Here is a 22386-nt window from a genome sequence, read left to right as displayed (position 1 = left end):
CCACCACCAGTGTCTCTTCCAATCTCATAGCCTCTCCCAGGTCCCAGCCTCCCCACCACCAGTGTCTCTTCCACTCTCATAGTCTCTCCGAGGTCCTTGCCTCCCCACCACCACTGTCTCTTCCACTCTCATAGTCTCTGCCAGGCTCTCTCTCCCCCACCACCACTGTCTCTTCCACTCTCATAGCCTCTCCCAGGTCCCAGCCTCCCCACCACCAGTGTCTCTTCCACTCTCATAGTCTCTCCGAGGTCCTTGCCTCCCCACCACCAGTGTCTCTTCCACTCTCATAGCCTCTCCCAGGTCCCAGCCTCCCCACCGCCAGTGTCTCTTCCACTCTCATAGCCTCTCCCAGGTCCCAGCCTCCCCACCACCAGTGTCTCTTCCACTCTCATAGCCTCTCCCAGGTGCCAGCCTCCCCACTGCCAGTGTCTCTTCCACTCTCATAGCCTCTCCCAGGCCCTCTCTTTCCCCACCACCAGTGTCTCTTCCACTCTCATAGTCTCTCCCAGGCCCTCTCGCCCCCACCACCACTGTCTCTTCCACTCTCATAGCCTCTCCCAGGTCTTATTCTCCCCACCACCACTGTCTCTTTCACTCTCATAGCCTCTCCCAGGTCTTATTCTCCCCACCACCAGTGTCTCTTCCAATCTCATGGCCTCTCCCAGGTCCCAGCCTCCCCACCCCCAGTGTCTCTTCCACTCTCATAGCCTCTCCCAAGCCCTCTCTCCCCCACCACCACTGTCTCTTCCACTCTCATAGTCTGTCCCAAGCCTTCTCTCCCCCACCACCACTGTCTCTTCCACTCTCATGGCCTCTCCCTGCTCTTATCCCCCACCACCAGTGTCTCTTCCACTCTCAAAGGCTCTCCCAGGCCCTCTCTCCCCCACCACCAGGGTCTCTTCCACTCTCATAGCCTCTCCCAGGTCCTCTCTTCCCCACCACCACTCTCTCATCCACTCTCATGGCCTCTCCCTGCTCTTATCCCCTACCACCAGTGTCTCTTCCACTCTCATGGCCTCTCCCAGGCCCTCTCTCCCCCACCACCACTGTCTCTTCCACTCTCATAGCCTCTCCCAGGTCCTCTCTCCCCCACCACCACTGTCTCTTCCACTCTCATAGCCTCTCCCAGGTCCTGTCTCCCCCACCACCACTGTCTCTTCCACTCTCATGGCCTCTCCCAGGTCCTCTCTCCCCCACCACCACTGTCTCTTCCACTCTCATGGCCTCTCCCTGCTCTTATCCCCTCACCACCAGTGTCTCTTCCACTCTCATGGCCTCTCCCAGGCCCTCTCTCTCTCCCACCACCAGCGTCTCTTCCACTCTCGTGGCCTCGCCCAGGTCCCAGCCTCCCCACCACCAGTGTCTCTTCCACTCTCATAGCCTCTCCCAGGTCCCAGCCTCCTCACCACCAGTGTCTCTTCCACTCTCATAGCCTCTCCCAGGTCCCAGCCTCCCCACCGTCAGCGTCTCTTCCACTCTCATAGCCTCTCCCAGGTCCCAGCCTCCCCACCATCAGCGTCTCTACCACTCTCATAGCCTCTCCCAGGTCCCAGCCTCCCCGCCACCAGTGTCTCTTCCACTCTCATAGCCTCTCCCAGACCCTCTCTTTCCCCACCACCAGTGTCTCTTCCATGCTCATAGTCTCTCCCAGGCCCTCTCTCCCCCACCACCACTGTCTCTTCCACTCTCATAGTCTCTCCCAGGCCCTCTCTCTCCCACCACCACTGTCTCTTCCACTTTCATAGCCTCTCCCAGGTCTTATTCTCCCCACCACCACTGTCTCTTCCACTCTCATAGCCTCTCCCAGGTCTTATTCTTCCCACCACCAGTGTCTCTACCACTCTCATGGCCTCTCCCAGGCCCTCTCTCCCCCACCACCACTGTCTCTTCCACTCTCATAGTCTGTCTAAAGCCTTCTCTCCCCCACCACCACTCTCTTCCACTCTCATAGCCTCTCCCATGTCTTATCCCCCCACCACCACTGTCTGTTCCACTCTCATAGCCTCTCCCACGCCCTCTCTTCCCCACCACCACTGTCTCTTCCACTCTCATGGCCTCTCCCAGGTCCTCTCTCCCCCACCACCACTGTCCCTTCCACTCTCATAGCCTCTCCCAGGTCTTATTCTCCCCACCACCAGTGTCTCTTCCACTCTCAAAGCCTCTCCCAGGCCCTCTCTCCCCCACCACTAGGGTCTCTTCCACTCTCATAGCCTCTCCCAGGTCCTCTTTCCCCCACCACCACTGTCTCTTCCACTCTCATGGCCTCTCCCAGGTCCTCTCTCCCCCACCACCACTGTCATAGCCTCGTCCCAGGCCCTCTCTCCCCCACCACCAGTGTCTCTTCCACGCTCATAATCTCTCCCAGGCCCTCTCTCCCCCACCACCACTGTCTCTTCCACTCCAATAGCCTCTCCCGGGCCCTCTCTCCCCCACCACCAGTGTCTCTTCCACTCTCATAGCCTCTCCCAGGTCCCAGCCTCCCCACCACCAGTGTCTCTTCCACTCTCATGGCCTCACCCAGGTCCTCTCTCCCCCACCACGAGTGTCTCTTCCACTCTAATAGTCTCTCCCAGGTACCACCAGTGTCTCTTCCACTCTCATGGCCTCTCCTAGTCCTGCTGCCCCCGCCAGCCCCCCTCTCCCTGCCAAGCCCCCGCATGCTTGTTTTTCCAGCCGACTTGTGCAATGGGATTTACGGGAATCGGAGAATCAATCTCCCTTAATCTTTAACTCCCCCTTCCAGGGACCGGCCAACCCCCTCTGCCCTGACCCCCCCCCCTCCTCCCACACACACACACAACTCCCCCTCTCTCTCTGCAGGTCTCCAATATAGAGTGCACAGGTTCATTACCAAAGGGATCCCACAGGCCCAGGTAAGAGACCTCAGCTCTCCCCTCACGAACCTTCTTGTACCCCCCCGCCCCCTCCCGGGGCGGCCAGCCCACCTCTACCCTGCCCCCTCCCCCCCTCTCTGCAGGTCTCCAGCACAGGGTCAGTACCCAAGGAACCTCACAGGCCCAGGTAAAATACCTCAGCTCTTCCCTCACGACCCTTCTTGTACCCCCTCCTGGGGCGACCAGCCCCCCTCTACCCTGCCCCCCTCCTACAGGTCTCCAGCCCAGAGAGCACAGGGTCAGTACCAAAGGGACACCACAGGCCCAGGTAAGAGACTTCCGCTCTCCCCTCACGACCCTTCTTGTACCCCCCCCCCCCCGCCATCTCCCGGAGTGGCAAACCCACCTCTACCCTGCCCCCCCCCCCCTCCCCTCTCTGCAGGTCTCTAGCCCAGAGAGCACAGGGTCAGTACCAAAGGGATCCCCACAGGCCCAGGTAAGAGACTTCCGCTCTCCCCTCACGACCCTTCTTGTACCCCGCCCCCCCCCCCGAGCGGCCAGCCCACCTCTACCCTGCCCCCCCCCCTCTCTGCAGGTCTCCAGCCCAGAGAGCACAGGGTCAGTACCCAAGGGACCCCACAGGCCCAGGTAAAATACCTCAGCTCTCCCCTCACGACCCTTCTTGTACCCCCCTCTCCCTCCTGGGGCGACCAGCTCCTCCTCTACCCTGCCCCCCTTCTACAGGTCTCCAGCCCAAAGAGCACAGGGTCAGTACCCAAGGGACCCCACAGGCCCAGGTCAGAGACCTCAGCTCTCCACTCACGACCCCTCTTGTACTCCACTCCCCCTCCTTGTACCCCACTCCCCCTCCTGGGACGGCCAGACCCCTCTACCCTCACCCCCCCCCCCTCTTTGCAGGCCCAGGTAAGAGTCCTCAGCTCTCTCCTATCAGCTCACGACCCACTCTTTCTCTCCTCTTCCCCCGCGCTCCCTCACTTGCATTCTGCCCAGATGTCCCTTCCGCACGCTCCTCAACTCCACTCACACTCACACTCACCCTCTCTCCTGTCGCTCCCTCCATCGTCAATATACAGTTTTATCGCTTGTTTATTGTCAAACCTCGACTGTTCTTTCCTCTTTGCGTTCTTCCTCCCTCCCTCCCTCTGTCTTTCCTTCATCATCCTCCCCTCTCTGTTCTTCCTACCTTACTCCACCCAGCGTCTTCTCCTGCTGTTTGTGGTAATCTCTAGCCGGCTGTCCCTGTACTCCCCCCTCTCAGTGCTTCTCTGTTCTCCATTCCCCTCCCTATCTCAACTCGCCCTCTACCGAGTCTGGTGATGGGAGGTGCAGCTCTGGAGACCTCGAGTCTGGTGATGGGAGGTGCAGCTGTGCAGACCATAGTGTTTGGTGATGGGAGGTGCAGCTGTGCAGACCATAGTGTTTGGTGATGGGAGGTCCAGCTGTGGAGACCATAGGGTTTGGTGATGGGAGGTGCAGCTGTGCAGACAATAGAGTTTAGTGATGGGAGGGGCACTAATGAAGACTATAGGGTTTGCTGATAGGAGGTGCAGCTGTGGAGACTGTAGAGTCTGGTGATGGGGCGTGCAGCTGTGGAGACCTAGAGTTTGGTAATTGGGTGTGCAGATATGGAGACCTATGGTTTGGTGATCGGAGGTGCAGCTGTCAAGGCATTAGAGTTTAATGATGGGAAGTGCACCTGTGCAGACTGTAGGGTTGGGTGATGGGAAGTGCAGCAGTAGACACCTAGAGTTTGGTGATGGGAGGTGCAGCTGTGGAGACCTAGAGTTTGGTGATGGGAGGTGCAGCTGTGGAGACCTCGGGTTTAGGGATGGGAGGTGCATCTGTGCAGACTGTAGGGTTTGGTGATGGGAGGTGCAACTGTGGAAACCTGGAGTTTGGTGATGGGAGGTGCAGCTGTGGAGACTGTCGAGTTTGGTGAAGGGGTGTGCAGATGTGGAGACTTAGGATTTGGTGATGGGTGGTGTAGCTGTGGACACCTAGAGTTTGGGGATGGGAGGTGCAGCTTTGGAGACTGTAGAGTCTAGTGATGGGAGGTGCAGATGTTGAGACCTATGGTTTGGTGGTAGGAGGTGCAGCTGTGCAGACTGTAGGGTTTGGTGATGAAGCTGCAGCTGTGTACACCTAGAGTTTGGTGATGGGAGGTGCAACTGTCGAGACCTAGAGTTTGGTGATGGGAGGTGCAGCTCTGGAGACAGTCTGGTGATGGGAGGTGCAGCTGTGGAGACCTATGGTTTGGTGATGGGAGGTGCAGCTGTGCAGACCATAGTGTTTGGTGATGGGAGGTCCAGCTGTGGAGACCATAGGGTTTGGTGATGGGAGGTGCAGCTGTGCAGACAATAGAGTTTAGTGATGGGAGGGGCACTAATGAAGACTATAGGGTTTGCTGATAGGAGGTGCAGCTGTGGAGACTGTAGAGTCTGGTGATGGGGCGTGCAGCTGTGGAGACCTAGAGTTTGGTAATTGGGTGTGCAGATATGGAGACCTATGGTTTGGTGATCGGAGGTGCAGCTGTCAAGGCATTAGAGTTTAATGATGGGAAGTGCACCTGTGCAGACTGTAGGGTTGGGTGATGGGAAGTGCAGCAGTAGACACCTAGAGTTTGGTGATGGGATGTGCAGCTGTGGAGACCTAGAGTTTGGTGATGGGAGGTGCAGCTGTGGAGACCTCGGGTTTAGGGATGGGAGGTGCATCTGTGCAGACTGTAGGGTTTGGTGATGGGAGGTGCAACTGTGGAAACCTAGAGTTTGGTGATGGGAGGTGCAGCTGTGGAGACTGTCGAGTTTGGTGAAGGGGTGTGCAGATGTGGAGACTTAGGATTTGGTGATGGGTGGTGTAGCTGTGGACACCTAGAGTTTGGGGATGGGAGGTGCAGCTTTGGAGACTGTAGAGTCTAGTGATGGGAGGTGCAGATGTTGAGACCTATGGTTTGGTGGTAGGAGGTGCAGCTGTGCAGACTGTAGGGTTTGGTGATGAAGCTGCAGCTGCGTACACCTAGAGTTTGGTGATGGGAGGTGCAACTGTCGAGACCTAGAGTTTGGTGATGGGAGGTGCAGCTGTCGAGACCTAGAGTTTGGTGATGGGAGGTGCAGCTGTCGAGACCTAGAGTTTGGTGATGGGAGGTGCAGTTGTGAAGACCTAGGGTTTAGTAATGGGTGGTGCAGCTGTGGAGACCTAGAGTTTGGTGATGGGAGGTGCAGCTGTGGAGACCGTAGAGTTTGGTGATGGGAGGTGCAGCTGTGGACACCTAGAGTCTGGTGATGGGAGGTGCAACTGTGGCGACTGTAGGGTTCGGTGATGGGAGGTGCAGCTGTGCAGACCGTAGAATTTGGTGATGGGAGGTCCAGCTGTGGAGACCATAGGGTTTGGTGATGGGAGGTGCAGCTGTGCAGACAATAGAGTTTAGTGATGAGAGGGACACCTGTGCAGACTGTAGGGTTTGGTGATGGGAGGTGCTGATGTGGACACCTAGAGTTTGGTGATGGGAGGGGCAGCTGTGGAGACCTACAGTTTTGTGATGGGAAGTCCAGCTGTGGAGACCGTAGAGTTTGGTGATGGGAGGTGATTTGATTTGAAATTTATAAAGTGCAGCATTTAACTTAAGGCATGAAGGTGCAAGAGACCAGCCGTCCACACACAGGGGTCTGCTGGGAGACCTAGACTTTGGTGATGAGAGGTGCAGCTGTGGAAAGCTTAGTGTGTGGTGATCGGAGGTGCAGCTGTGGAGACCTAGAGTCTGGTGATGGGAGGTGCAGTTGTGGAGACCTATGGTTTGGTGATAGGAGGTGCAGCTGTGCAGACATTAGTTTAGTGATGAGAGGGGCACCTGTGGAGACTGTAGAGTTTGGTGATGGGGTGTGTAGATGTGGAGACGTAGGGTTTTGTGATGGGAGGTGCAGCTTTGCAGACTGTAGGGTTGGGTGATGAGAGGTGCAGCAGTAGACACCTAGAGTTTGGTGATGGGAGGTGCAGCTGTGGAAAGCTTTGTGTTTGGTGATGGGAGGTGCAGCTGTGGAGACCTAGGGTTTGGTTATGGGAGGTTCAGCTGTGCAGACTGTAGGGTTTGGTGATGGGAGGTTCAGCTGTGCAGACTGTAGGGTTTGGTGATGGGAGGTGCAGCTGTGGAGACTGTCGAGTTTGGTGATGGGGTTTGCAGATGTGGAGACCTAGGATTTGGTGATGGGTAGTGTAGCTGTGGAGACCTAGAGTCTGGGGTTGGGAGGTGCAGATGTGGAAACCTAAAGTTTGGGGATCGGAGGTGCAGCTGTGGAGACTGTAGAGTCTGGTGATGGGAGGTGCAGATGTTGAGACCTATGGTTTGGTGGTAGGAGGTGTAGCTGTGCAGACATTAGTTTAGTGATGAGAGGGGCACCTGTGCAGACTGTAGGGTTTGGTGATGGGAGGGGCAGTTGTGGAGACCTACAGTTTTGTCATGGGAAGTCCAGCTGTGGAGACCGTAGAGTTTGGTGATGGGAGATGATTTGATTTGATTCGAGATTTATAAATTGCAGCAATTACCGTAAGGCATCAAGGTGCTAGAGACCAGCCGTCCACACACGGGAAATGGAAAGAGACAGAAACTCCAGCTAGATGCTAAACCACGAAAAGCAAGGTTTTAAGAGCTTTTCTGAAGGGGAGCAGAAAGGGGATAGATCTGAGAGCAAGGGGTAGGGAGTTGCAGAGCTTGCTTGCTGCCACAGAGAATGCTCTATCCCCCACTTCTCCTTGGTAAAACCAGTTGCATTTGGAGCAAACCATGCAAGGGTCTGCTGGGAGACCTAGTGTTTGGTGATGGGGGTGCAGCTGTGGAGATTGCAGAGTTTGGTCATGGGAGTTGCAGCTGTGGAGACCTATGCTTTGGTGCTGGGAGGTGCTGCTGTTGAGACCATAGAGTTCGGTGATAGGAGGTGCAGCTGTGGAGACCTAGAATTTGGTGATATGAGGTGCAGCTGTGGATACTGTAGAGTTTGGTGATGGGGTGTGTAGATGTGGAGACCTGGAGTTTGGTGATGGGGTGTGCAGATGTGGAGACTTGGAGTTTGGTGATAGGAGGTGCAGCTGTGGAGACCTAGAGTTTGGTGATGGGTGGTGCAGCTGTGGAGACCTAGAGTTTGATGATGGGAGGTGCAGCTGTGGAGACCTAGAGTCTGGTAATGGGAGGTTCAGTGTGGAGACTGTAGAGTTTGGTGATGCGGTGTGCAGATGTGGAGACCTCGAGTTTGGTGATGGGGTGTGCAGATTTGTAGACCAACAGTTTGGTGATGGGAGGTGCAGCTGTGGAGACCTAGAGTTTGGTGATGGGAGATGCAGCTGTGGAGACCCAGGGTTTGGTGATGGGTGGTGCAGCTGTGGAGACCTAGAGTTTGGTGATGGGAAGTGTAGCTGTGGAGACCATAGAGTTTGGTGATGAGAGGTGCAGCTGTAGAGACCTAGGGTTTGGTGATGGGAGGTGCAGGTGTGGAGACCTAGAGTCTGGTAATGGGAGGTGCAACTGTGGAGACTGTAGGGTTTGGTGATGGGAGGTGCAGCTGTGGAAAGCTTAGTGCTTGGTGATGGGAGGTGTAGATGTGGAGGGCTATGGTTTGGTGATTAGAGGTGCAGCTGTGGAGACCGGAGAGTTTGGTGTTGGGAGGTGCAGCTGTGGAGACCTAGAGTTTGGTGATGGGAAGTGCAGCTGTGGAGACTGTAGAGTTTGGTGATGGGGTGTGCAGATGTGGAGACCTATGGTTTGGTTATGGGAGGTACAGCTGTGGATACCGTAGAGTTTGGTGATGGGATAAGCAGCTGTAGAGACCTAGAGTCTGGTGATTGGAGGTGCAGCTGTGGAAAGCTTAGTGTTTGGTGATGAGGTGTGCAGAAGTGGAGACTTATGGTTTGGTGATGGGAGGTGCAGCTGTGGAGACTGTAGAGTCTGGTGAAGGGAGGTGCAGCTGTGGAGACCTAGAGTTTGATTATGGGGTGTGCAGATGTGGAGATCTAGGGTTTGGTGATGAGTGGTGCAGATGTGGAGTCCTAGGATTTGGTGATGGGATTAGTGTGAGAAGTTGGCCTGGTATATGCTGTCCACTAGTTTTAGTGGGCACCTTGCACCAGTCCAAACAACCCCTTACTGATGATAGGTTAAAGACAACCTTATTTGAAAGCTATCCTAGTGGTAGCTATGGAGAGCAGCCTTCGGGCTAAGGCTTGAAGGAATGTAAAACAGCTTGTTTTACCAGTTTATAATCTCTTGAGTGGCTAAATGAAAGGAGACCAGGTAGATATATATAAAATATATGTATTGATTCCTAAACACACCCTACTAGTCTCTTTAGGAGGCTAGAGGTAAAAGCACATATGTTACACTTCAAATATTACAGTAAATTAGCACAGTGCACGTTAGGCCCTCGGGGCGGACCAAAGCATATACTAAGAAAGTGGTATAAGAACCACGACTTGACTAGACACAAGGCCTAGAGCCTGTAGAATCACTGGCACCCCAAGAAACCACCCAAGGTAGTGACACAGGGGACCCACTGGGGACATGTGCAGTGTGAGAACACAGCCGCGAACTCCCGTTAGCTTCTATGGGGAAAGTCGCGGTTAGAATTTTTAAGTTTAAGGACACTTAGAGGTGGACAAGGAACAAACCCTTTTGGACTTAGATGGTTCTAGGGCCAACACCCACGGGAGCACCGGAGTACTCGTGTTATCTCACCCAGGGAAGCCGGGTGCATAGGTGTCAAATGGTGTCGTGTTGCATCGTCGTTTTTAATGGCAGGAGACTGAAAAGTGCTGATGTTGTGAAGAGGAGAAGTGTCCGAAGAGATCCAAGCCTGGATCGAAGATGTGAAGAATATGAAAGCAGAGGGGACAGATTCTGGGTCACTTGCCAGTGGCCAGGGTCACGATAGACGAATGCCCACCGATGTCGGGTGCTTCAGATGCGAAGAATAGAAGCTTCACTCTTCAGCCACGAGGACCAGGAGGCGTGTCTGTGGCTGGCAGCATCCATTTTGGGATGCCAAGGCTCTGTTAGCTGGTACCGGGTATACCAGTGCTGTTATGTCTCGTCCTCTAGAAGGGTGGGATCATACTCTAACACCGGTCACTGGTGTGGGGGTATGATTCCAAGGTGTTTGATACCAAACACGACATGTTTCCGTGCAGCCAGTCCAAAGTTAACATTTACTGTTTGGTTATAATGCACTTAAGAGTATATGGTCAGGCTGCATCACAGACAACCCCGGAGAAGAGATTCTGAAGGCTGCAGAGGGGCTCTGCTCATGCATGGGCACCCTCTCACATAAAACCAAGCACCCTGCCTTCAGGATTGATAAGGCCTACCATACGGGTTTATCTGTGCAGTGATAGGGTGAGATATAGTGAACCTATATCTCAGTAAGGGGTGCATGCACCACCTTACCCAGGCTGCAGTAGCAGACCTGTGGTGTCATTTTGGAGGGCTTCCCAGGGGTGGCATAATATATTGCAGCCCGTGGTAGGCAGCTGTGGTACCTATGTCCTGGGTACATAGTATACCATATACTAGGGACTTTTAAGGGCACCCCAGAATCCAATCTGTGGTGTACCTAAGGAACTAGGAATCAATTTAGAGAGGAAGCAGCTAGGCTGTGGTCCTGAATGGCAGGGCCCCAGTCAGACTAAAGTAAAAAAACAGTGAAACATCAGCAAAAAGTGGGGGTAACCATAAGCAGCAGATCCTACTCTCCCAGAAGTAGCAGCTGTGGAGACCTAGAGTCTGGTGATGGGAGGTGCAGCTGTGGAGGCTGTAGAGTCTCGTGATGCTATTTCGGTTCCCAGAGGTTGGACAATCTTGATATCCTCAGTGGTATCCTGAATTGGTTCTATTAAAAGTAAAAGGTCAAAGGCCACTAGTGCGGGTGCCGGACACCAGGTTTTCACAAAGATTATAGGAGAGGCTGGTGAGGGCCACACTACATTTATGATCTTCTATTGTGACTGTCCTGGGCCATTGCCCGTTTGGAGCAAAAGCACCAGAAGTAGATACCGCAAGACCAAGGCTCTGCCACGCTAAACGATCCGCCCCACAATCTTGAGGTTAGTCTGGAGCTTGGTATGGTCTCTCTTGAAAGCGGTCTAGAGCTGGCTGTTCATCTGTATACAACGTCCTCCGTTGCAACCTGTGGGGAGAACATGTTAGGACCTGCCTTGGTAGCAGCAGTTGCCTCTCAAGGTGCCGTAAAACCATGAAAGCTACATCTGTCCTTGTGAAACTACACACTCTGGTAGTCTGAAGTTTGGAGTTTCACAATTCTCGTCTCCCAGCTTCCCTTGAGGTAAAGAAAAGGCAAACATCAGAAGGAAAACAAGCCAAGTTGCCCTTGACTCCTGGTCTTGCACTTTTCTTATCCTGCACTGAGTCAGAGCTTTTTGCTCAGGTCTGTGCAGTGTGTGTCATGTACAGAAGAAACAATCCTGCTGATCTGCGCGGGTATGCTTCACCTGCTTGCAGGAAGGTGGAATCTGACTGCATGGTTACCCCCACTTTTTTCCTGGTGTTTTGCTGGTTTTCAACTTAGACTGGGGTCCTGATTAGCAGGATCCCAGTCAGACTATCTGCTTTCTCCTCTAAATTGATTGCATGTTCTTTAGGTACACTCCAGATTGGATTCTGGGGTAGCCTTATAAGTCCCTAGTATATGGTATACTATGTACCCAGGGCATAGGTACCCCAGAGGCCTCCCAGAGGCCTCCCAGGCGCTGCAGCATGTATTGTGCCACCCCTTAGAGACTATTCAAAAAGACACTACAGGTCTGCTACAGCAGTCTGTGTAAGGTGGTGCATGCACCCCTTACTTAGATATAGGTTCACTATATCTATCCTTATCACTGCACATATAAACCTATCAGTCACCCCTATGGCAGGTCTTATCAATCCTGAAGGCAGGGTTCTTTGTTTTATGTGAGAAGGTGCCCATGCATGAGCAGAGCCCCTCTGCAGCCTTCAGAACCTATTTTCCGGGGTTGTTTGTGATGCAGCCAACCATGTACAATTAAGTGCATTATAACCTTGCGGTAAATGCTAACTTTAAAACGGCTGCATGGAAACTTGTCGTGTTTGGTGTTAAACACCTTAAAACCATACCTCCTCATATGATTCCACCATCCTAGAGGGACAAATGTGACCTACCGGGCTACCCGGTACCATCTTTCTCGACCTGGGCATCACAAAATGGATGCTGTCAGCCACCGACATGGGTCTGCCGACATGGGTCTGCCCTCCTGCTGCTGAGCCAAGCTCGAGTAGAGGAAGGCCCAACAATAGGCTTCCTGTCACAAGTAGGGGTAACCACCTCCCAGACAGGCTTTAGTGTATTGTGGCTGGGTGGGTGCACTCTGAGAGTGCTTTGAAGTCTGCACTAGGGGGACATTTCGTGTCCCTGTGCATAGTCCAGCTCAAACCAGTTGCAGGAGCCATTTGCTCCTGCTCTGTTGCGAAACTGGCAAAGGACATGGGTGTAGCCACCCCTCTGTCCAGACCCTCCCATAGGTGGGTCCCCAGAGTTTGTCCCAGTCATTTCTTGGGTATAAAGTAGGAACCCATGACTACAGGACTTTAGATTTTACAAGGACTAAACTCTGCTACAGAAACCAAGTACTTCGACGATACATACTACGCTGGATGACTGAAGAATCTCCCTTGGAATAAAGGAGTTACTCCCCTGCAAGGCAGGCACATAAAACGCATCTGACCGGTTTGCATCTCCCGAGCTCCTGAGGACTCCGAAGATTTCTGCAACACAGGAGGTGGTTTCCCGAGGTCTCTGAGGTCGATCTGTGCTCTCAGCAATTCTGAGGCCCGTAACCCTCGTGGGGCCCGTGCAACCCGAACCCCTGTGCACCATGTACTTTTGCAGCAGATGAGGCTGTGCTTTGGGCTACGTGTAGTCCTGACCCTGAGCAGTAATTCCACTGAAGATTTCCGGCCTACACTCCATAAGTGTGCCGTGGGCTGATATTTTGTGATTCAGCTCGAGGTCCATTCGCGATCCCTGGCCCGTTGGCCTGTGGGTCCCTGTGAAGGTAACTTTGACTTTCAGTGGGCTTTCCTGGTTGCCCCAGACATGCCCTGACTGTCCATAGTTTGGAGATTCCCCATGACCTTGCTGGTCCTCACAGAAGCATCTTTGCTCTGCCCGCGTGGGTTCCAGTTGCCAAGACTTGTTGGTGTTCAATACGGACACTGACCCCCAGCACTCGACATCCTTCGTGGGACAGCTCACCTCCAGACTTTGGTCATTGTCGAAGTCTCCTGGTCCCCGTGGCTGCAGAGTCAAGCTTCACCTCTTCTCACCTGAAACACCCGACATCGGTGGGCATTTGTCTACCGGGCCCCTGGTCACCCTGAAGTGACCCAGACTCTGTCCCCTCTGCTTTCAGGTTCTTCTCACCTCGGATCCAGGCTTGGATTCCACCTCACGCTTTTCATCTTCTCAGCAGCAGCACTTTTTCGCATCACGCCATGGAAAACGATGAAGGTTTGTAGGAAAGTGGGTTTCTGTTGCAGTAACCCTCCCCCCCACACTTTTTGCCAGACTACTGATGCACTCTTTCTTGGTGTGCCCTGGGTCCCTGCCAATCAGGTTCCCAGGGCCTGTGTTCTTTCCCAAAACTAACCTAACTGGCATCTCTGGCCACAGGTCAGCCCCTGGTAAATGGTACCATAGGTACCCAGGGCACTGTGACCAGGGAAGACCTCTAAGGGCTGCAGCACTTATTGTGCCACCCTTAGAGGCCCTGTACTTTTACACACACACACACACACTGCCTTTGCAGGCTGCTTGTGCCTTACTCCACCCCTCAGGTGGGGGAGGCGAGGTGAAGCCCACTCTCCAGTGCACGCCATCTTGCAGATGGCAGGCACTCTCCAATCCGGACTAGGGATTGTGCTCACTTCCCCACATGGGGTGAGCACACCAAGGGTGTAGTCACCCTAAGGTCAGTAGCTCATTGGCTACTGACCTCAAGACCCCTAAAACGCCCCCTAAATTCAGTATTTAGGGGCAGCCCTGAACCAAAAAGGCAGATTCCCGCAACCTAAGAAGAAAAAGGACGAAAGAAGCCACCCAGCAGAGGAGACTGCAGAGAACAACTGACTTGGCCCCAGCCCTACCGGCCCGTCTGCAGTTCCCAGAGATCCTGCGCCAAAACTAGTCTTGTCCTGCAGCTAGCGACCTCCAGAACCCCTGGGAGAACTGACTGCCTTCAACAAAGACTGGATCTCCTGTGAACAGCAGCCCTGTTCAAAAGAAACTCCGAAAACAGACTCTGAGCCTGCTGAGGACAAAGAAACCTGACGCCTGAAACTACCACTGCACCCGTCGCCTATGACCCGAGTTCGAGTGGCCCTTTGGTCCCAGCGATGTCCCCCAGCACTCCAGAGTCCGAGTCCACCGTGGGTTGACCCCTCCAGGACTCCCCGACATCACCTGCAGCCTCTGCTCTGAGACTCCCCCAACCGTGTGAAATCCGACCTCAAAAGACACCCCTGCATCCAGCTGCCCTGCGCCCTGGAGAAAAGAACCCGAGGTGCACCTACGTCCCTGAGCCCACAAACTTACCAGTCCAGCTGTTGTATCCTCCCGGAAGTCTTCCTGGACCGAGCCTGCAGCTGAAAACAAAAACCGAAAATCCCCATTGAAAACAACAGGGCACCCGATGCCAAAACAGCACTCTGCACCCGGCCGCCCCAGTTCCGCTGAGGGTGAACTTTTTGTGCCTACTTGGTTCCCCATTTGCCCTGACCTGATCCATAGGTGCTTGACTCCCACAACCCCGTGGCCTGCTGGCCAGCAGCCACCGACCGGAGCCCCCCTATCCTCCATAGGATAACATTGGGTGTCAACACTCTGCACCCGGCCGCCCTAGTGCCACTGGGGTTGCAACAACCGTGCATCGCTGACCCTGGGGGACCCCTGAGTCTTGCCCCAGAACCCTAACTCCAAAGACCGAATACTTACCTTGAAACCATAACCTGACTTTCCTCATAGGATAACATTGACACTTTTTCACCCAAAAAGTTTTCAAGTGTCGACTTTTGAAAACTAAGAATATTCTTTAAAGATCGCACAAATAACCTAACAGAATTTTCTCAACTGTTTGCAGGACAGGTCCCAGTGCTGAACCTAGGTGTCCAGCACTGAGTAAGAAAAGTAACTTAGAAGTAACTTACCTGTGAATTGAATTTCCTTCCTTTGGATAACATTGGTTTTTTTTGTGTGAAAAAGTTTCTGTCAACTTTTGAAATACAAGAATATTCTTTAAAAATCGTACAAACTACAAAAACGTAATTACTTACCTGTTTTAAGTAGATGTCCCAGTGCTGAATCTAGGAGTCCAGCACTGGATTACAAAAGTAACGTGAAAGTAACTTACCTGCAATATACAGGAAAAGCCTATGTATTTCAATGTTCTGGTACAAAAAGCTGCTAAGTGTGGACTTTTGAAATCTGAAAATATTCTTTAAAAACCGTACAAACTATGAATATGTAATTACTTAACTGTTTTAAGTAAATGTCCTAGTGCTAACCTAGGAGTCCAGCATTGGATTACAAAAGTAACGCAAAAGTAATTTTACATGCATTTACTTTAAAAAGCCATTCATTTCAATGTACTGCATTTACTAAGTATTGCAACCTATTGCATCCCCTGTAAATCAAATCAAGTACAATCTTTATTGATTTTTTAAAACTGTTGACAACAAGTAACTTATTACTGAAAATAATTGAATGCTTACCTGTATCAGTCTGGCTGGGTTCTAATAAAATAACAGTATATTTTTTGATACAAAAACAATTGACCTAGAGTTCAGTTCTTGAGTGTGTGAATTCATTTGCTGACTGAGTGTGTACATCAAATGCTTAACACTGTCCTCTGATACTGCCTTACTGCTCGACCAAGCTACCACTTTGGAGAGTAAGGTTATATCTTACTTTAACCTCTGCCAAACCTCTGGAGACCCTTGGACTCTATACACACTGTACCTCACTTTGGTGCAGTATATATAGAGCCAGTTTCTTACAAGGTTTCCGACATCACTTGACCCCTATGCACCCGGCTCCTCTGGGATAGGTATCACGGGTATCTCGGTACTCTCAAGGGTGCTGGCCTTAGAACCTTCTATGTTTAACTGGGTTTGCTTAAAGTCCTCTCCGAAGTGTTCTTAATCTTTAAAATTCCAACCGCGACTTTCCCGTAGAGTTGGACAGAGCTTGCGTCTGTGTTCTCACACTGAACACGTCCTCCGTGGGTCCCCTGTGTCACTACCTTGGGTGGTTCCTTGGGGCCCCAGTGATTCTACGTGCTCTAGGCACTGTGTCTAGTTAAGTCGTGGTTGTTATACCACTTTCTTAGTATATGGTTTGGTCTCCTCCTGGAGCCCGCTGTGTATTGTGCTATTTACTGTCGTTCTAGTGAATTTAATATTGTGTGCTTTGTTCTCTAATCTCATAAAGAGGTTAGTAGAGAGTGTTTAGTAATAAATACATATATTTTATATATCTCTTGTATGGTTCTCCTTTCATTTGGTCATTCAGGAGGTTCTGGTCTGGTAAAACAAGCTGCTTTACACTCCTTCAAGACTTAGTCTGAAGGCTGCTCTCCATAGCTACCACTAGGATAGCTTTCAATAAAGGTTGTCTTTAACCTAATCATCAATAAGGGTTGTTTGAACTGGTACAAGGTGCCCACTATAACTAGTGGACAGCATATACCAGGCCAACGTCTCATGCTGCTGATCTGTCCAGTTGTGCTTGACCTGCTGATCTGTTTGGGTGTGCTTGACCTGCTGATCTGTCTGTCCAAGTGTACTTGGCCTGCTGTGTGCTTTACCTGCTGATCTCTCTGTTGGGGTCTGTTTGACCTGCTGATCTGTGCGGGTGTCCTTAACCTGTTGATATGTCTGTTCGGGTGTGCTTTACCTGCTAATCTGTTGTTCCAGGTGTGCTTGACCTCCTGATCTTCCAGGTGTACCTGACATGCTGAACTGTCCGGGTGTGCTTGACGTGCTAATCTTTCTGGGTGTGCTTGCCCTGCTTATCTGTCTAGGTGTGCTTGAATTGTTGATCTGTCTGGCTGTGCATGACCTGCTGCTCTGTCTGGGTATGCTTGACCTGCTGATCGGTCTGTCCGGGTGTGCTTGAGATGCTGAATGGTCTGGTTATGCTTAACCTGCTGATCTGTCCCGGTGTGCATGACATGCTTATCTGTCTGAGTGTGTTTTGCTGTCCAGGTGTGCTTGACCTGCTGTCCAGGTGTACTTGACCTGCCAAACTGTTTCAGGTGTGCTTGACCTGCTGATCTGTCTGTCCGGTTGTGCTTGAGATGCTGATCTGTCTGGGAGTGTTTGTTCTGCTGATCTGTGCAGGTGTCCTTAACCTGCTGATCTGTCTGACCGGGTGTGCTTGACCAATTTAACTCTTCCAGGTGTGCGTGACCTGCTGATCTGGCTGGGTGTGCTTGAGATGCTGATCTGTCCGGGTGTGTTTGACCTGCTGATCTGTGCGGGTGCCCTTAACCTGCTGATCTGTGCGGGTGTGCTTGACCAATTTAACTCTTCCAGGTGTGCGTGACATGCTGATCTGTCCGGGTGTGCTTGACCTGCTGATTTTTCTGGCTGTGCTTGACCTGCTGATCTGTCTGTCCAGGTGTGCTTGACCTGCTGATCTGTCTGTCTGGGTGTGCTCGACCTGCAGGTCTGTCTGTTGAGGAAAGCTTGACCTATTGATCTGTCAGGGTGTGCTTGACTTTCTTAACTGTCCCAGGTGTGCTTGACCTGTTTATCTGTCTGTCCGTGTGTGTTTGGGTGTGCTTGACCTGTTTATCTGTCTGTCCGGGTGTGTTTGGGTGTGCTTGACCTGTTTATCTGTCTGTCCGGGTGTGTTTGGGTGTGCTTGACCTGTTGATCTGTCTGTCTGGGTGTGTTTGGGTGTGCTTGACCTGTTGATCTGTCTGTCCGTGTGTGTTTGGGTGTGCTTGACCTGTTTATCTGTCTGTCCGGGTGTGTTTGGGTGTGCTTGACCTGTTGATCTGTCTGTCCGTGTGTGTTTGGGTGTGCTTGACCTGTTGATCTGTCTGTCCGGGTGTGTTTGGGTGTGCTTGACCTGTTTATCTGTCTGTCCGGGTGTGTTTCAATCAATCAATCAATCAATCAATCGCATTTATAAAGCGCGCTACTCACCCATCAAGGGTCTCAAGGCGCTGGGAGGGGGGGGGGGGTCAGTGCTCGAAGAGCCAGGTCTTGAGCTGCCTTCTGAAGGAGAGGTGGTCAGGTATGGCGCGAAGGTGGCTGGGCAGAGAGTTCCAGGTCTTCGCTGCTAGATAAGAGAAGGATCTTCCTCCGGCGGTGGCTTTGCGGATGCGGGGTACGGCTGCCAGGGCCTGTCCGGTGGTGCGCAGAGTGCACGGGGGAGTGTAGAAGGAGACGCGGTTGTTGATGAGTTTGGGTCCGAGGTTGTGAAGGGCTTTGTGTGCGTGGGTGAGTAGTCGGAAGGTGATCCGCTTGTTGACGGGTAGCCAATAGAGTTTTTTCAGGTGTCCGGAGATGTGGTGGTGGCGAGGGATGTCCAGGATGAGTCTTGCGGCAGCGTTCTGGATCCGTTGGAGTTTCCTCTGCAGCTTGGTGGTGATGCCGGCGTACAGGGTGTTCCCGTAGTCCAAGCGGCTGGTGATGAGGGCGTGGGTGACGGTCTTCCTGGTGTCGGTGGGGATCCAGCGGAAGATCTTGCGGAGCATGCGGAGGGTGTTAAAACATGCCGAGGTCACCGAGTTCACCTGTCTGGTCATGGTGAGGGAAGAGACCAGGATGAAGCCGAGGTTGCGCGCGTGGTCGGTGGGTTGGGGAGTGCTGCCTAGGGCGGGGGGCCACCAGGAGTCATCCCATGTGGTGGGAGTGGGGCCGAGGATGAGGACCTCCGTTTTGTCTGTGTTCAGTTTCAGACGGCTGTCTGTCATCCAGTTCGCCACTTCCTTCATTCCTTCATGTAGTCTGGTCCTAGCTGATGTGGGGTTGTTAGTGAGGGATAAGATGAGCTGGGTGTCGTCGGCGTATGATATAAGGTCGAGTCCGTGTTTGCGTGCGACGTTCGCCAGGGGGGTCATGTAGACGTTGAAGAGTGGGTGTGCTTGACCTGTTGATCTGTCTGTTTGGGTGTGCTTGACCTGTTGATCTGTCTGTTTGGGTTTGCTTGACCTGTTGATCTGTCTGTCCGGGTGTGCTTTATCTGCTTCACTGTTCCGCCTCCTCTTTCTCGCTTGTAAATCCGCAGTTAGTGTTTCGCATTGGGTGGGAAACCAACTTGGAATGTGCGAGGGTTGTAAGATTTGTGAAACTGAGCTCAAAATATACGAAAGCAGCCCATACACCGAGGGGGTCCCGGGGAACCTCAAACACACACAGCAGTGGTTCATCAAGGTAGTGGGGGCTGATGTGTGTTTGCTTTGCCCGACTAATTGCCTGCAGTAACTACTTGGTGTTCATTTTACAAACTTCTTTAAATGAGTCCTTGGTGAACCACTCTTTCTTGTGAGTAAAAACTATGGCTCCATGCAGGAACTCTCTTGTATTGTCAACGCAGATGTGCTTCTGAGTATCCCCATTTTAACCACAGCGGTGTTTTATGTACATCAGGACAGACATAATGTGACCTTAGTCCTTCTAGCGTGTTCTTACTAGAAACTCAGGTTTAATGCACTTTTAGTTTCTGAAATTCAGGACCGGTTGCCACCCCATGTATGTAATGGTTTTATTCTCTCCTGTTATGACTCTGTCTCTGCTCAATAAACCATCCATTACTCCTGAAGTTTCTACCACTGAGTTGAATGGTGGGTTCTCTATGAATATGTAATTACTTAACTGTTTTAAGTAAATGTCCTAGTGCTAACCTAGGAGTCCAGCATTGGATTACAAAAGTAACGCAAAAGTAATTTTACATGCATTTACTTTAAAAAGCCATTCATTTCAATGTACTGCATTTACTAAGTATTGCAACCTATTGCATCCCCTGTAAATCAAATCAAGTACAATCTTTATTGATTTTTTAAAACTGTTGACAACAAGTAACTTATTACTGAAAATAATTGAATGCTTACCTGTATCAGTCTGGCTGGGTTCTAATAAAATAACAGTATATTTTTTGATTCAAAAACAATTGACCTAGAGTTCAGTTCTTGAGTGTGTGAATTCATTTGCTGACTGAGTGTGTACATCAAATGCTTAACACTGTCCTCTGATACTGCCTTACTGCTCGACCAAGCTACCACTTTGGAGAGTAAGGTTATATCTTACTTTAACCTCTGCCAAACCTCTGGAGACCCTTGGACTCTATACACACTGTACCTCACTTTGGTGCAGTATATATAGAGCCAGTTTCTTACAAGGTTTCCGACATCACTTGACCCCTATGCACCCGGCTCCTCTGGGATAGGTATCACGGGTATCTCGGTACTCTCAAGGGTGCTGGCCTTAGAACCTTCTATGTTTAACTGGGTTTGCTTAAAGTCCTCTCCGAAGTGTTCTTAATCTTTAAAATTCCAACCGCGACTTTCCCGTAGAGTTGGACAGAGCTTGCGTCTGTGTTCTCACACTGAACACGTCCTCCGTGGGTCCCCTGTGTCACTACCTTGGGTGGTTCCTTGGGGCCCCAGTGATTCTACGTGCTCTAGGCACTGTGTCTAGTTAAGTCGTGGTTGTTATACCACTTTCTTAGTATATGGTTTGGTCTCCTCCTGGAGCCCGCTGTGTATTGTGCTATTTACTGTCGTTCTAGTGAATTTAATATTGTGTGCTTTGTTCTCTAATCTCATAAAGAGGTTAGTAGAGAGTGTTTAGTAATAAATACATATATTTTATATATCTCTTGTATGGTTCTCCTTTCATTTGGTCATTCAGGAGGTTCTGGTCTGGTAAAACAAGCTGCTTTACACTCCTTCAAGACTTAGTCTGAAGGCTGCTCTCCATAGCTACCACTAGGATAGCTTTCAATAAAGGTTGTCTTTAACCTAATCATCAATAAGGGTTGTTTGAACTGGTACAAGGTGCCCACTATAACTAGTGGACAGCATATACCAGGCCAACTTCTCATGCTGCTGATCTGTCCAGTTGTGCTTGACCTGCTGATCTGTTTGGGTGTGCTTGACCTGCTGATCTGTCTGTCCAAGTGTACTTGGCCTGCTGTGTGCTTTACCTGCTGATCTCTCTGTTGGGGTCTGTTTGACCTGCTGATCTGTGCGGGTGTCCTTAACCTGTTGATATGTCTGTTCGGGTGTGCTTTACCTGCTAATCTGTTGTTCCAGGTGTGCTTGACCTCCTGATCTTCCAGGTGTACCTGACATGCTGAACTGTCCGGGTGTGCTTGACGTGCTAATCTTTCTGGGTGTGCTTGCCCTGCTTATCTGTCTAGGTGTGCTTGAATTGTTGATCTGTCTGGCTGTGCATGACCTGCTGCTCTGTCTGGGTATGCTTGACCTGCTGATCGGTCTGTCCGGGTGTGCTTGAGATGCTGAATGGTCTGGTTATGCTTAACCTGCTGATCTGTCCCGGTGTGCATGACATGCTTATCTGTCTGAGTGTGTTTTGCTGTCCAGGTGTGCTTGACCTGCTGTCCAGGTGTACTTGACCTGCCAAACTGTTTCAGGTGTGCTTGACCTGCTGATCTGTCTGTCCGGTTGTGCTTGAGATGCTGATCTGTCTGGAAGTGTTTGTTCTGCTGATCTGTGCAGGTGTCCTTAACCTGCTGATCTGTCTGACCGGGTGTGCTTGACCAATTTAACTCTTCCAGGTGTGCGTGACCTGCTGATCTGGCTGGGTGTGCTTGAGATGCTGATCTGTCCGGGTGTGTTTGACCTGCTGATCTGTGCGGGTGCCCTTAACCTGCTGATCTGTGCGGGTGTGCTTGACCAATTTAACTCTTCCAGGTGTGCGTGACATGCTGATCTGTCCGGGTGTGCTTGACCTGCTGATTTTTCTGGCTGTGCTTGACCTGCTGATCTGTCTGTCCAGGTGTGCTTGACCTGCTGATCTGTCTGTCCGGGTGTGCTCGACCTGCAGGTCTGTCTGTTGAGGAAAGCTTGACCTATTGATCTGTCAGGGTGTGCTTGACTTTCTTAACTGTCCCAGGTGTGCTTGACCTGTTTATCTGTCTGTCCGTGTGTGTTTGGGTGTGCTTGACCTGTTTATCTGTCTGTCCGGGTGTGTTTGGGTGTGCTTGACCTGTTTATCTGTCTGTCCGGGTGTGTTTGGGTGTGCTTGACCTGTTGATCTGTCTGTCTGGGTGTGTTTGGGTGTGCTTGACCTGTTGATCTGTCTGTCCGTGTGTGTTTGGGTGTGCTTGACCTGTTTATCTGTCTGTCCGGGTGTGTTTGGGTGTGCTTGACCTGTTGATCTGTCTGTCCGTGTGTGTTTGGGTGTGCTTGACCTGTTGATCTGTCTGTCCGGGTGTGTTTGGGTGTGCTTGACCTGTTTATCTGTCTGTCCGGGTGTGTTTCAATCAAT

The 22386-nt window shown here is 51.6% G+C and overlaps 1 protein-coding gene and 1 long non-coding RNA gene across 5 annotated transcripts in view; one reads left to right on the top strand and one right to left on the bottom strand.

The window, feature by feature from the left end:
• LOC146839384 (uncharacterized) overlaps positions 1–4146 on the bottom strand; it is a 34996-nt gene extending 30850 nt beyond the window's left edge. The window contains exon 1 of the long non-coding RNA XR_014981064.1: positions 4039–4146. This is a non-coding gene — a long non-coding RNA (uncharacterized LOC146839384). The remainder of the gene's footprint in view (positions 1–4038) is intronic.
• Positions 2808–22386, top strand: part of SERPING1 (serpin family G member 1) — a 142816-nt gene continuing 123237 nt past the window's right edge. The window contains exon 1 of one of the 4 annotated variants that reach the window (XM_085651408.1): positions 2808–2873. The gene's annotated coding sequence lies outside the window, so the exon portion shown is untranslated. The other 3 variants (XM_085651409.1, XM_085651411.1, XM_085651410.1) reach the window with 3 other exon arrangements.

The sequence above is a fragment of the Triturus cristatus genome, chromosome 4_1 (genome assembly GCF_964204655.1).
Source record: "Triturus cristatus chromosome 4_1, aTriCri1.1, whole genome shotgun sequence".
Lineage (NCBI taxonomy): Eukaryota > Metazoa > Chordata > Amphibia > Caudata > Salamandridae > Triturus > Triturus cristatus.
Note: the sequence above shows the minus strand (reverse complement) of the source record. Positions and strands in the feature narration are given on the sequence as shown.